A 15,286-nucleotide genomic window follows, 5' to 3' on the forward strand; every position below is an offset into this window, starting at 1 on the left:
AATCGAACTATAGCTCATGACGCCCAGGGGATACAAAACAGCAATCTACTGCGCCAATGTATTTAATCGTATTCATATCTCAGTCTATTCAATATTAAATTCTAATGAATACTAAGGCTACATTCGTCAACCTGATACAGTTCAATATTAAAACGTATTATACCACATGCGTGCGTCCAAGCTTCACCTTACAGACCCTTAATCCAGTTACGTTGGATAAAGGGAAGGAGTGGTTGAAATCCGTCACCTGAACGTACAGTAGCCTGTACTGCTGTCCCATATGTCAAGGTAGGTTTAAATGAGTCTGATGATTTAATGACTTAAGACTGTCTTTGGCAAGTTTTCAACAAATTTCTGTCACGGTAAATATTATATTGAAATCATATGAATTAAATGTGTAGTCAAACTGTAAATGGAAATAGCATACGGATGGTTAACTCGGAGGTGTCGTTTAAAAATGCGTTCATAAAGTTCCTGATGAAATACATTGAAATGAAATGCGGTCATCTGAGGATAGATAACGGGAGAGGAGACAGTCACCACCCTACGAGTCTATCCGTACCGTACACGTCGGCAAGCAGTCTACCAGTGATCAATTAAATGAAAACTAACTAAATCACAGAAAAGTCAAAACCTATAGGCTAGGGTAATCATTCCGTATATTTTCTGTTAAACCGTTTAGCCAAGATAACTTGTTATAGACATACATACCGTTACCGATGCAGAGCACTGAGGTATGATAAAACGATGCAGAGCCACTTTACCGGAGAGTCGTGTGTCTAGAAACTGGAGAGCATTGTTGGTGGTCTGCGGGCGGAGGAGGAGGAGGAGAAGGAGAAGGAGAAGGGGGAGGGAAGAGAGGGAGGGAGGGACTGGAGAGAAGATTGGCAGATTTGGATACGAATGCAGACCTGTGGCCAAGCGGGACGGGATGCGGCAACGTCGTCAGGCAGCCAGCCGCCTATGGTTCAGGCCAGGGAGGGGCGCTATGCGACTCACATTGCACCAGCGGTAACTCACCGCCTGAACTCAAGACTAAACGAACATTCTGGCGAATCTGACAATGGAAATGTTTTAACAGTAACCAGACAGGTTTCTTAACATAACAGCTCATCATTTGGAAGAAATCTGATACAAATAGAAGTATGATGACGCAGATAATAATATTGCCTTTGGGGTGAATAGGTTCATATGGAGAAGAAGCATGCAGCAAATAGGCTATCTTGCCCAGCAAGGCATGAAAACAACAATCTAATGACATAGCAAATCCAAACAGGGTAACAATGTGCGCGCGTGTGCATGCATGTTTTATTTCAGATAGGAGACTACATCAGGCAGCTGTTTGGTGCAATGGGACTGGTACTGCATCTATTCACACACACACAAGCCTCTTTCTCGCTCCCTTTACAAACATCACAGCTATTTACTGCCTTTCTAACACTCCCAGCCAGCTGGTAATGCTGGCGCTGCTTAGATTCTTTAAATAGCAAATAAGGAGGTTAGTGTTCTCATTCTCTCCACTTCTCTCTCTCTCCCTCCTCTCACCACCCCTCTCCCTCCTCTCCCCACCCCTGTCTCTCTCTCCCTCCTCTCACCACCCCTGTCTCTCTCTCCCTCCTCTCACCACCCCTCTCCCTCCTCTCCCCACCCCTGTCTCTCCCTCCTCTCACCACCCCTGTCTCTCTCTCCCTCCTCTCACCATCCCTGTCTCTCTCTCCCTCCTCTCACCACCCCTCTCTCTCCTCTCCCCACCCCTGTCTCTCACTCCCTCCTCTCCCCACCTCTTTCTCTCTCCCTCTCCTCTCCCCACCTCTCTCTCTCCTCTCCCCACCCTCTCTCCCCACCTCTCTCTTTCTCCCTCCTCTCTAACCTCTCTCTCGTCTCCTCTCCCACCTCTCTCTCCCTCCTCTCCCCACCTCTTTCTCTCTCTCCCTCCTCTCCCCATTTATCTCTAACTTTCTCCCTCCTCTCCCCACTTCTCTCTCCCCCTCCTCTCCCACCCCTATCTCTCTCTCTCCCTCATCTTCCCACCTCTCTCTCTTCTCTCCCCACCTCTCTCCCTCCTCTCTCTCTCCCCCTCCTCTCCCCACCTCTCTCCCCACCCTCTCTCTCTCTCACTCCCCACCTCTCTCTCTTTCTCCCACCTCTCCACACTTCTCTCTCTCCCTCCTCTCTAACCTCTCTCTCTCTCCCTCTTCTCCCCACCTCTCTCTCCCCCCTCTCCCAACCTCTTTCTCTCTCCCCCTCCTCTCCCACCCCTATCTCTCTCTCCCTCATCTTCCCACCTCTCTCTCTCCTCTCCCCACCTCTCTCCCTCCTCTCCCACCCCTGTCTCTCTCCCTCCTCTCCCCATCTCTCTCTCCACCTCTTTCTCTCTCTCCCTCCTCTCCTCACCTCTTTCTCTCTCTCCCTCCTCTCCCCACCTCTCTCCCTCCTCTCTCTCTCTCCCACATCTCTCTCTCCCACTATCCCCACCTCTCTCCCCCCTCTCCCCACCTTCCTCCCTCATCTCCCACCTCTCTCTCTCCCTTCTCTTCCCACCTCTCTCTCTCCCTCCTCTTCCCACCTCTCTCCATTCAATTCAATGGGCTTTATTTGCATGGGAAACACATGTTAACATTGCCAAAGCAAGTGAAATAGATAATAAACAAAAGTGAAATGAACAATAAAAATGAATAGTAAACATTACACTCACAGAAGTTCCAAAAGAATAGAGACATTTCAGATGCCATATTATGTATATATACAGTGTTGTAACAATGTGCAAATAGTTAAAGTACAAAAGGGGAAAAAAATAAACATAAATATGGGTTGTATTTACAATGGTGTTTGTTCTTCACTGGTTTCCCTTTTCTTGTGGCAACAGGTCACAAATCTTGCTGCTGTGATGGCACACTGTGGTATTTCACCCAGTAGATATGGGAGTTTATCAAAATTGGGTTTGTTTACAAATTCTTTGTGGATCTGTGTAATCTAAGGGAAATATGTGAGGTTAGGAAGTGCAGCTCAGTTTCCACCCCATTTTTTGGGCAGTGTGCACATAGCCTATCCTCTCTTGAGAGTCAGGTCTGCCTACGGCAGCCTTTCTCAATAGCAAGGCTATGCTCACTGAGTCTGTACATAGTTAAAGATTTCCTTAAGTTTGGGTCAGTCACAGTGGTCAAGTATTCTACCACTGTGTACTCTCTGTTTAGGGCCAAATAACATTCTAGTTTGCTAAGTTTTGTTGTGAATTCTTTCCAATGTGTCAAGTAATTATCTTTTTGTTTTCTCATGATTTGGTTGGGTCTAATTGTGTTGCTGTCCTGGGGCTCTGTGGGGTCTGTTTGTGTTTGTGAACAGAGCCCCAGGACCAGCTTGCTTAGGGGACTTTTCTCCAGGTTCATCTCTCTGTAGGTGATGGCTTTGTTATGGAAGGTTTGGGAATCACTTCCTTTTAGGTGGTTGTAGAATTTAACAGCTCTTTTCTCTCTCTCCCTACTCTCTCCACCTACTTCCTCTCTTCACCTCTCTCCCTCCTCTCCCCACCTCTCTCCCTCCTCTCCCCACATCATTCTCTCTCTCTCTCTCCCCCCTCTCGCTCCTCCACACTATGGTTGTTATTGGGACACAAGGCAACAGCTGCTCTGATCATCACAGCCCATTGAAGTATGGTGTGTGTGTGTGAAACCACGCCCCTTCATTTCCATTGTCACTCCCTCTGTCTGCCGGTATAGCTGAGATATCAACTACAGCATCAGACATTGCAGTCGTGCACCAAATCTCCCAAACGCCTAGACAAGTGTTTATCATGTCATTAACCGCATCAATATGATATCGCTGTCTGATGCCCGACTGCTATGTAAATGATGTGGCATTCAATCAAATTTATGCAGCAAGACTGATTGAGGATTGCAGACGGTTTGGAATGCTGACAGAGATTGCCAGCTACAGAGTCGGACGTGGCACTGGTGTAATTCTGAGGGTACAGATCTTGGATCAGCTTCCATTCCTCACCTTAACCATTAGTGGGTCAGTAAAACTGACCCGAGATCAGTGTCTTGGGGCAACTTCAACAACACCAAATGTATCACTGCAATATACCTATATCTCACTAGGTATGTTACACTTCACTGTTCAGCACTGCTCTTTTAAGACCTTGTCTGGTAACACACAGACACACACACACAGACACGCTTTTCTGAAAAGCGGTTTCAAAAGGAAAGTGATACGATAAAATTGTCATTCTAGTAATGTTTGCAGTCTCATTTCAATTTCTTGTCAGACGTTCCTGCCGGCGCTATCTCTTTGTAATGTAAAGTGTGAATGTTCAAAGTAAAAATTCCTTCCATGGATTCTCTGTGTCCTGTTATCTGTTCAGGCCTGGTGCACCCCCCTGTAAACCCAGGGTTGGGTTCTGTTTGGCCCCCTGTAAACCCAGGGTTGGGTTCTGTTTGGCCCCCTGTAAACCCAGGGTTGGGTTCTGTTTGGCCCCCTGTAAACCCAGGGTTGGGTTCTGTTTGGCCCCCTGTAAACCCAGGTTTGGGTTCTGTTAGTCCCTCTGTAAACCCAAGGTTGGGTTCTGTTTGGCCTCCTGTAAACCCAGAGTTGGGTTCTGTTTGGCCTCCTGTAAACCCAGAGTTGGGTTCTGTTTGGCCGCCCGTAAACACAGGGTTGGGTTCTGTTTGGCCGCCTGTAAACACAGGGTTGGGTTCTGTTTAGCCCCAGTAAACCCAGAGTTGGGTTCTGTTTGGCCTCCTGTAAACCCAGAGTTGGGTTCTGTTTGGCCGCCTGTAAACACAGGGTTGGGTTCTGTTTAGCCCCAGTAAACCCAGGATTGGGATCTGTTTGGCCCACCAGGATACCATTTAGGAGATATTGCACTCTTACGCCAGATGACTGAAGCCACTTTTTATTTCTGGGTTTTGGATTCTCTATTGGTATTCATGATTGTTGTTTTTCATTCATAGTAATTCATGAGGTTCTACACCCGTATGAAGTCAATAGTGATTCATGAGGTTCTACACCCGTATGAAGTCAATAGTGATTCATGAGGTTCTACACCTGTATGAAGTCAATAGTGATTCATGAGGTTCTACACCCGTATGAAGTCAATAGTGATTCATGAGGTTCTACACCCGTATGAAGTCAATAGTGATTCATGAGGTTCTACACCCATATGAAGTCAATAGTGATTCATGAGGTTCTACACCTGTATGAAGTCAATAGTGATTCATGAGGTTCTACACCTGTATGAAGTCACCTGTTTCCCAACCGGCCGTGATTGGGAGGCCCATATGGCCGGCGCACAATTGGCCCAGCATCATCCGGGTGTGACCAGTGTAGGTCGTCATTGTAAATAAGAATGTGTTCTTAACTGACTTGCCTAATTAAATAAAAGTTAAATAAAAAGTTAAATTGGGTTCTACACTGTTGGATCTAGTAGACGTTCATGTTGTATTGAATTAACACCAAGGAGAAAGATTAAAAGCGACTACAGAAATGTAAACAACTGATAAAGCATGCTCCACAATTGCCAATTAGCAAGATATTCACACCCTCTCACCTGCTGACTCAAGACATTATAAAATCACTTGGATTCATAACCAGCTGTGCCCAAGAGCTGTCGGAGTCTCCAATCTGAAATGTTACATATCTTTGTCACCAAAGCAACACCTCAACATATATTCATTTTCACAAAGTCTGCTGCCTCAGTTTGTATGATGGCAATTTGCATATACACCAGAATGAAAACAGTCAAATGAAGAGTGATCAGATGAATTGCAATTCATTGCAAAGTCCCTCTTTGCCATGCAAATGAACTGAATCCTCCAAAAAAACATTTCCACTGCATTTCAGCCCGGCCACAAAAAGACCAGCTGACATCATGTCAGTGATTCTCTCGTCAACACTCACAAGGCTGGAGATCACACTGTCATGCTGATTGAGTTCGAATAACAGACTGGAAGCTTCAAAAGGAGGGTGGTGCTTGGAATCATTGTTCTTCCTCTGTCAACCATGTTTAGCTGCAAGGAAACACGTGTCGTCATCATTGCTTGGCACAAAAAAGGGCTTCACAGGCAAAGATATTGCTGCCAGTAAGATTGCACCTAAATCAATCATTTATCGGATCATCAAGAACTTCAAGGAGAGCGGTTCAATTGTTGTGAAGAAGGCTTCAGGGCGCCCAAGAAAGTCCAGCAAGCGCCAGGACCGTCTCCTAAAGTTGATTCAGCTGCGGGATCGGGGCACCACCAGTACAGAGCTTGCTCAGGAATGGCAGCAGGCAGGTGTGAGTCCATCTGCACGCACAGTGAGGCGAAGACTTTTGGAGGATGGCCTGGTGTCAAGAAGGGCAGCAAAGAAGCCACTTATCTCCAGGAAAACATCAGGGACAGACTGATATTCTGCAAAAGGTACAGGGGTTGGACTGCTGAGGACTGGGGTAAAGTCATTTTCTCTGATGAATCCCCTTTCCGATTGTTTGGGGCATCCAGAAAAAAGCTTGTCCGGAGAAGACAAGGTGAGCGCTACCATCAGTCCTGTGTCATGCCAACAGTAAAGCACCCTGAGACCATTCATGTGTGGGGTTGCTTCTCAGCCAAGGGAGTGGGCTCACTCACAATTTTGCCTAAGAACACAGCCATGAATAAAGAATGGTACCAACACATCCTCCGAGAGCAACTTCTCCCAACCATCCAGGAACAGTTTGGTGAAGAACAATGCCTTTTCCAGCATGATGGAGCACCTTGCCATAAGGCAAAAGTGATAACTAAGTAGGCTCGGGGAACAAAACATCAATATTTTGGGTCCATGGCCAGGAAACTCCCCAGACCTTAATCCCATTGAGAACTTGTGGTCAACCCTCAAGAGGCGGGTGGACAAACAAAAATCCCAACATTTTGACAAACTCCAAGCATTGATTATGCAAGAATGGGCTGCCATCAGTCAGGATGTGGCCCAGAAGTTAATTGACAGCATGCCATGGCGGATTGCAGAGGTCTTGAAAAATAAGGGTCAACACTGCAAATATTGACTCTTTGCATCAACTTCATGTAATTGTCAATAAAAGCCTTTGACACTTATGAAATGCTTGTAATTATACTTCAGTATTCCAAAGTAACATCTGACAAAAATATCTAAAGACACTGAAGCAGCAAACTTTGTGAAAATTAATATTTGTGTCATTCTCAAAACTTTTGGCCACGACTGTAGACCAACAAAATAAGACCCCGGCAACTTGTCTGAATATGACTCTATAACCAGGTTTCCATCCAACCTTTTTATGCCAGTAAAATACATGTTGAATACAAAATGCCATGACAGGCCAAATGGAAACAGACATTATTTCGGTAAACTTTTTAAAAAAAACTATGATGAACTTCACAGAGGTGGTGAAAGTGCACAGTGATGAGCTTGATGCTCCTTTCCAATAAATATCGATGGTCTTATTCTGGTGACATGATCATCGATGCTTGGCTGCCGTTTGACAAATAAAAACAAATTTGCCCATAATAATTTCATACCAGATATATAACGCAATTTATTTTGTGTGAAAAAATAAGTAGAGGTGAGAATGAGATGGAAACCCATTTCATTTATATTTTTTAATTCGGTACGTGGGAAATAAACCGCAAAAGGTATTTTTATTGTGCACTAAGTCATCACGCACAGATTTTAAATTTAATTTAAAAAAATCTGCATCAAGTCAATTTGATGGAAACACATCTCTGGTGGAAAATTATGACTGGTGAATGTAACTCAGTGGGATTAAGGGACAGTCCATCATGATGACTGGTGAATGTAACTCAGTGGGATCAAGGGACAGTCAGTCCACCATGATGACTGGTGAATGTAACTCAGTGGGATTAAGGGACAGTCAGTCCATCATGATGACTGGTGAATGTAACTCAGTGGGATCAAGGGACAGTCAGTCCACCATGATGACTGGTGAGTGTAACTCAGTGGGATTAAGGGACAGTCCATCATGATGACTGGTGAGTGTAACTCAGTGGGATTAAGGGACAGTCCATCATGATGACTGGTGAGTGTAACTCAGTGGGATTAAGGGACAGTCCATCATGATGACTGGTGAGTGTAACTCAGTGGGATTAAGGGACAGTCCATCATGATGACTGGTGAGTGTAACTCAGTGGGATTAAGGGACAGTCCATCATGATGACTGGTGAGTGTAACTCAGTGGGATTAAGGGACAGTCAGTCCATCATGATGACTGGTGAGTGTAACTCAGTGGGATTAAGGGACAGTCAGTCCATCATGAAGACTGGTGAGTGTAACTCAGTGGGCTAAGGGACAGTCAGTCCACCACGATGACTGATGATGGTAACTCAGTGGGATTAAGGGACAGTCAGTCCACCATGATGACTGGTGAGGGTAACTCAGTGGAATTAAGGGACAGTCAGTCCACCATGATGACTGGTGAGGATAACTCAGTAGGATTAAGGGACAGTCCACCATGATGATTGTTGAGGGTAACTCAGTGGGATTAAGGGACAGTCAGTCCAAGATGACTGGTGAGGGTAACTCAGTGGGGTTAAGGAACTGTCATTCCACCATGATGACTGGTGAGGTTAACTCAGTGGGATTAAGGGACAGTCAGTCCACCATGATGACATTTTACTGCTATTGGATTAGCATTGCAGGTGCAGCAGAAAGGATGTACAGCGGTTACCGTAGCTAGGGCACATTGAGTATTTATCTGCATCTCAAATGGCACCCTATTCCCTACACCGTGTAGCATTATGTACCCCCTTAGAAAAAAGGGTTCCAAAATGGTTCTTCAGCTGTCCCCATGGCAGAACCCTTCTTGTTTCCAGGTATAACCCTTTTGATTCCAGGTAGAACCCTTTTGGATTCCATGTAGAACCCTCAGTGGAAAGGGTTCTACATGGAACCAAAAAAAGGTTATTCGAATGGTTCTCCAATGGGGACAGCTGAATAAGCCTTTAAAGTTCTAGACAGAACCTGTAGGGAATCAGGTGCCATTTGGAGCTCAACCTATAATTTATCAGCACAAGTCTAATACTCATAGTTTGTCAGTCCATTTTTAGCTTATATACAGTTTACATACACAGGTTGGTGTCATTAAAACTCGTTTTTCAACCACTCCACAAATGTCCTGTTAACAAACTATAGTTTTGGCAAGTCGGTTAGGACATCTACTTTGTGCATGACACAATACATTTTTCCAACAATTGTTTACAGACAGATTATTTCACTTTTAATTGACTGTATCACAATTCCAGTGGGTCAGAAGTTTACATACACTAAGTTGACTGTGCCTTTAAACAGCTTGGAAAATTCCAGAAAATTATGTAATGGCTTTAGAAGCTTATGATAGGCTTATTGACATCATTTGAGTCAATTGGAGGTGTACCTGTGGATGTATTTCAAGGCCTACCTTCAACCCCAGTGCCTCTTTGCTTGACATCATGGGAAAATCAAAAGAAATCAGCCAATACCTCAGAAAAAAAATTGTAGACCTCCACAAGTCTGGTTCATCCTTGGGAGTAATTGTCAAACGCCTGAAGGTACCACGTTCATCTGTACAAACAATAGTACGCAAGTATAAACACCATGGGACCACACAGCTGTCATACCGCTCAGGAAGGAGACGCGTTCTGTCTCCTAGAGATTAACATACTTTGGTGCGCAAAGTTCAAATCAATCACAGAACAACCCCAAATGACCTTGTGAAGATGCTGGAGGAAGCAGGTACAAAAGTATCTATATCCAAAGAAACGAGTCCTATATCGACATAACTTGAAAGGCCGCTCAGCAAGGAAGAAGCCACTGCTCCAAAACCGCCATAAAAAAGCCAGACTACGGTTTGCACCTGCACATGGGGACAAAGATCGTACTTTTTGGAGAAATGACCTCCGGTCTGATGAAACAAAAATAGAACTGTTTGGCCATTATGACCATCGTTATGTTTGGAGGTGGCAGCAACATGTTGTGGGGGTGCTTTGCTGCAGAAGGGACTGGTGCACTTCACAAAATAGATGGCATTATGAAGAGGGAAAATTATGTGGATATATTGAAGCAACATCTCAAGACATCATTCAGGAAGTTAAAGCTTGGTCGTAAATGGGTCTTCCAAATGGACAATGACCCCAAGCACACTTCCAAAGTTGTGGCAAAATGGCTTAAGGACAACAAAGTCAAGGTATTGGAGTGGCCATCACAAAGCCCTGACCTCAATCCCAAAGAAAATTTGAGGGCAGAAGTGAAAAAGCGTGTGCGAGCAAGGAGGCCTACAAACCTGACTCAGTTACACCAGCTCTGTCAGGAGGAATGGGCCAACATGCACCCAACTTATTGTGGGAAGCTTGTGGAAGGCTAACCGAAAGGTTTGACCCAAGTTAAACAATTTAAAGGCAATGCTACCAAATACTAATTGAGTGTATATAAACTTCTGACCCACTGGGAATGTGATGAAAGAAATAAAAGCTAAAATAAATCATTCTCTATACTATTATTCTGACATTTCACATTCTTAAAATAAAGTGGTGATCCTAACTGACCTAAGACAGGGAATTGTTACTAGGATTAAATGTCAGGAATTGTGAAAAACAGAGTTTAAATGTATTTGGCTAAGGTGTATGTAAACTTCCGACTTCAACTGTACAATGTTCACTGGATTCTCTCTATGTAGCCCTTTGGATGACCTTTTGACTCCCCTGTCTCTCTGTCTTTACCCCTGTAAACTCTCTCTCTCACCTCCTGCCTTGCTATATGCCACTGTAGTAGAGCAGAAACGCTTCCTAGAAAGCACAAGTCAACCCAATGTGCAGAGAGGTGGAAAAAGAGAGAGCCAAGGCCATGTTCTGTTGATTTAGAGACCACTGACATGGAATGGAAGCTGGCAGCTCTACACCGTTCATTCAAATGTAAGTGTCTGTGTGTGTCCGGAGGACTGAGATGAGCAGGACAAAGCGGGTACCAGACGTAAGTCTAAGGGAAGTTCACAACCACGTGTAACAAGATTAACCCCAGTTATTAAAAGACCACCATTCCACTAAGGAAGTAATCCACAGCTCAACCTGGGCTTCTACTCAGGAGAATGCATTGGGGCGCGGTAAGACTGAGAGAGCAGGGTGACCCAGTCAGAACACCATTGGCTAGCAAGGTAATGAAACACAGACAGTCTCGGGGCCCCGAATGAGGTCAGAGAACTGGGCTGTGTCGAGTCACAAGGCACTAATAGAACCAGGAAGTGCCACTGATAGAGCCAGGAAGTGACTCAGGACATCTTGATTACTCTATCACACAGTTTTAAAACCTGTTTTCCACCACTCTGGCCTGAGATGACCTTGAAACAAAAGGCATATAAAACAAGAAGAAGCACAGATGCCTGGTAAGAATGTTGAATAAGTATACAGTATAGTACTGACCATATTATGGTATTTCTAATAAAGTACCAGCTGACCAATACATATGATTACGACTTGATTAGTTGTTTTTAATATGATGTTATTAGTATCTTGTATGATAAACTGTTATTTATGGACGTGCACTCACTGTTACTGCTGTTCAGTTATCAAAACCCCATTGCAAACTAAGGACAGGCCCCATCTGGTCACCATAGCAACACCCACCTGTAGCACACGCTCCAGCAGGTATATCTCTCTGGTCACCCCCAAAGCCAAGTCCTCCTTCGGCCGCCTCTCCTTCCAGTTCTCTGCTGCCAATGACTGGAACGAACTACAAAAATCTCTAAAACTGGAAACACTTATCTCCCTCACTAGCTTTAAGCACCAGCTGTCAGAGCAGCTCACAGATTACTGCACCTGTACATAGCCCATCTTTAATTTAAGCCAAACAACTACCTCTTCCCCTACTTCCCCTACTGCTCCTTTGCACCCCATTATTTCTATTTCTACTTTGCACTTTCTTCCACTGCAAATCTACCATTCCAGTGTTTTACTTGCTATATTGTATTTACTTCACCACCATGGCCTTTTTTGCCTTTACCTCCCTTATCTCACCTCATTTGCTCACTTTGTATATAGACTTATTTTTCTACTATATTATTGACTGTATGTTTGTTTTACTCCATGTGTAACTCTGTGTTGTTGTATGTGTCAAACTGCTTTGCTTTATCTTGGCCAGGTCGTAAATGAGAACTTGTTCTCAACTTGCCTACCTGGTTAAATAAAGGTGAAAAATCTGAAAGGAACGAGACAAGAGGAGATGAGAAAGCACTTGAAGAGCTGTAGAAAGGAGAGGAAATTAACAGTCTGCAATATTGCTGTGGTGCCTTGTGATAGGGAAACAATCTCCTTCAACTCCTAACCATAAATTTGACTGCCTGTTGGCAATCGATTCCTTCTCTGCAATCTAGCAGAGCTTGACAGTAATAAAAATGTCTCCTCTGTCCAACAGAGGATTCATGTCATGAGGATGAGGAATGTCAGAAACAGATATGGATGATGTGACCATGTAATAAAATGGGCAAAAGGGTATGGGATGATATTTGTGTTGTATTTGTTAAAAATACTGTTTATACTATTTTGACTCCTCATACGGATTGACTTGCTGGTGCTACTAGAACTAGGAACCTCGGACTGTAAATGTAATCTGATTACAACCTCTTAACCTTTCACACTAGTTTTTCATTACTGTCAATCTTTAAGTCTAACCAAGCACACAGTAATGAACCCTGTGACAGACACTTTGTTAAGATGGGGTGGGGATAGGTAGCCCAGGGTGTTATGATAGGGTGGGGCTAGGTAGCCCAAGGAATTACGATAGGGTGGGGATAGGTAGCCCAGGGTGTTACGATAGGGTGGGGATAGGTAGCCCAGATTGTTATGATAGGGTGGGGATAGGTAGCCCAGGGTATTATGATAGGGTGGGGATAGGTAGCCCAGGGTGTTATGATAGGGTGGGGATAGGTAGCCCAAGGTGTTACGATAGGGTGGGGATAGGTAGCCCAGATTGTTATGATAGGGTGGGGATAGGTAGCCCAGGGTGTTATGATAGGGTGGGGATAGGTAGCCCAGGGTGTTATGATAGGGTGGGGATAGGTAGCCCAGGGTGTTATGATAGGGTGGGGATAGGTAGCCCAGGGTGTTATGATAGGGTGGGGATAGGTAGCCCAGATTATTATCATAGGGTGGGGATAGGTAGCCCAGGGTGTTATGATAGGGTGGGGATAGGTAGCCCAGATTGTTATGATAGGGTGGGGATAGGTAGCCCAGGGTGTTATGATAGGGTGGGGATAGGTAGCCCAGGGTGTTATGATAGGGTGGGGATAGGTAGCCCAAGGTGTTACGATAGGGTGGGGATAGGTAGCCCAGAGTGTAATGATAGGGTGGGGATAGGTAGCCCAGGGTGTTATGATAGGGTGGGGATAGGTAGCCCAGGGTGTTATGATAGGGTGGGGATAGGTAGCCCAGGGTGTTATGATAGGGTGGGGATAGGTAGCCCAGGGTGTTATGATAGGGTGGGGATAGGTAGCCCAGGGTGTTATGATAGGGTGGGGATAGGTAGCCCAGGGTGTTATGATAGGGTGGGGATAGGTAGCCCAGGGTGTTATGATAGGGTGGGGATAGGTAGCCCAGGGTGTTATGATAGGGTGGGGATAGGTAGCCCAGGGTGTTATGATAGGGTGGGGATAGGTAGCCCAGGGTGTTATGATAGGGTGGGGATAGGTAGCCCAGGGTGTTATGATAGGGTGGGGATAGGTAGCCCAGGGTGTTATGATAGGGTGGGGATAGGTAGCCCAGATTATTATGATAGGGTGGGGATAGGTAGCCCAGGGTGTTATGATAGGGTGGGGATAGGTAGCCCAGGGTGTTATGATAGGGGGAAAAGTACACCTATGGACAGGTGAAATAATCAGTTGATAGACGGAGAGAGGTTGTAATCGTTTTAATTTTTCTGAATAAAAATCCAAAAGGACCTTCCTGACGCCACTATTTGGAATACACTTATATATTTATTTATTTAAGGGCAGCAATTTAGATTATAACAGCATAACGCATAGAGAATTTCCATTATAAGAACATTATACTGTACATTGTGATATTATAAGTCACTTAAAATGTTGTTTGGAAAGCAACAAATAAGGGAAAGGGAGTATTGATCAACAGTTGCCCCGTTGAGACAATAAATCTAGCGAGGATCTAGCGAACACCACGGAGAGCGCCGCTGACAGCCTGCGATATCAAAGTTTCGATTCAACTCCTCTAGCCTGTTATTTTTCTAAACCTACAGTAATATCCTTGGAGATAATTGTAATGTTACCAAAACAAAATCTAATCTGTTTGTAAGAGTTTAGAATTGGACAGTGTGTTTCCCAGGAAACAGAACCAAGAGAGGTGCTTCAAATCAGAACACTAACTGCGCTGTTTCAGTAAAGTCATGTAAGATTATGGCTCCTCCATCCAATGGGCCCCCGAAGACCTGCAAGAACATGAGGTTTCCTTTCTGCATCCGAGTCACTTCCTGACAAGGACACAGAAATTGACAGATATAGGAAATGCCATTTCAAAGAGTCAAAGTAAAAGTAACAGTGTCAACCATGTTCCTGTCAACCATGTTCCTGTCAACCATGTTCCTGTCAACCATGTTCCTGTCAACCATGTCCCTGTCAACCATGTTCCTGTCAACCATGTTCCTGTCAACCATGTTCCTGTCAACCATGTCCCTGTAAACCATGTCCCTGTAAACCATGACCCTGTCAACCATGTTCCTGTCAACCATGTTCCTGTCAACCATGTCCCTGTCAACCATGACCCTGTCAACCATGTTCCTGTCAACCATGTCCCTGTTAACCATGTTCCTATTACCATGTCCATGTTAACCATGTCCCTGCCATTCATGTCCCTGTCAACCATGTTCCTATTACCATGTCCATGTTAACCATGTCCCTGTCAACCATGACCCTGTCAACCATGTTCCTATTACCATGTCCCTGTAAACCATGTCCCTGCCATTCATGTCCCTGTCAACCATGTTCCTATTATCATGTCCCTGTAAACCATGTCCCTGCCATTCATGTCCCTGTCAATCATGTCCCTGTAAACCATGTTCCTGTCAACCATGTTCCTGCCAACAATGTTCCTATTATCATGTCCCTGTCAACCATGTCCCTGTTAACCATGTCCCTGTTAACCATGTCCCTGTTAACCATGTCCCTGTTAACCATGTCCCTGCCATTCATGTCCCTGCCATTCATGTCCCTGTCAACCATGTCCCTATTACCATGTCCATGTTAACCATGTCCCTGTTAACCATGTTCCTATTACCATGTCCATGTTAACCATGTCCCTGTCATTCA

The 15,286-nt window shown here is 44.7% G+C and overlaps 1 protein-coding gene across 7 annotated transcripts in view; it reads right to left on the reverse strand.

The window, feature by feature from the left end:
- Nucleotides 1–15,286, reverse strand: part of LOC106584644 (microtubule-associated protein 1B-like) — an 83,549-nt gene that overhangs the window by 39,729 nt on the left and 28,534 nt on the right. The window contains exon 1 of one of the 7 annotated variants that reach the window (XM_014170130.2): nt 712–1,003. The exons of the other annotated variants lie outside the window; for them this stretch is intronic. The gene's annotated coding sequence lies outside the window, so the exon portion shown is untranslated. Of the gene's footprint in view, nt 1–711; nt 1,004–15,286 lie in introns of those variants that run through there. 7 annotated transcript variants of the gene reach the window in all.

Source organism: Salmo salar, chromosome ssa23 (genome assembly GCF_905237065.1).
Source record: "Salmo salar chromosome ssa23, Ssal_v3.1, whole genome shotgun sequence".
Lineage (NCBI taxonomy): Eukaryota > Metazoa > Chordata > Actinopteri > Salmoniformes > Salmonidae > Salmo > Salmo salar.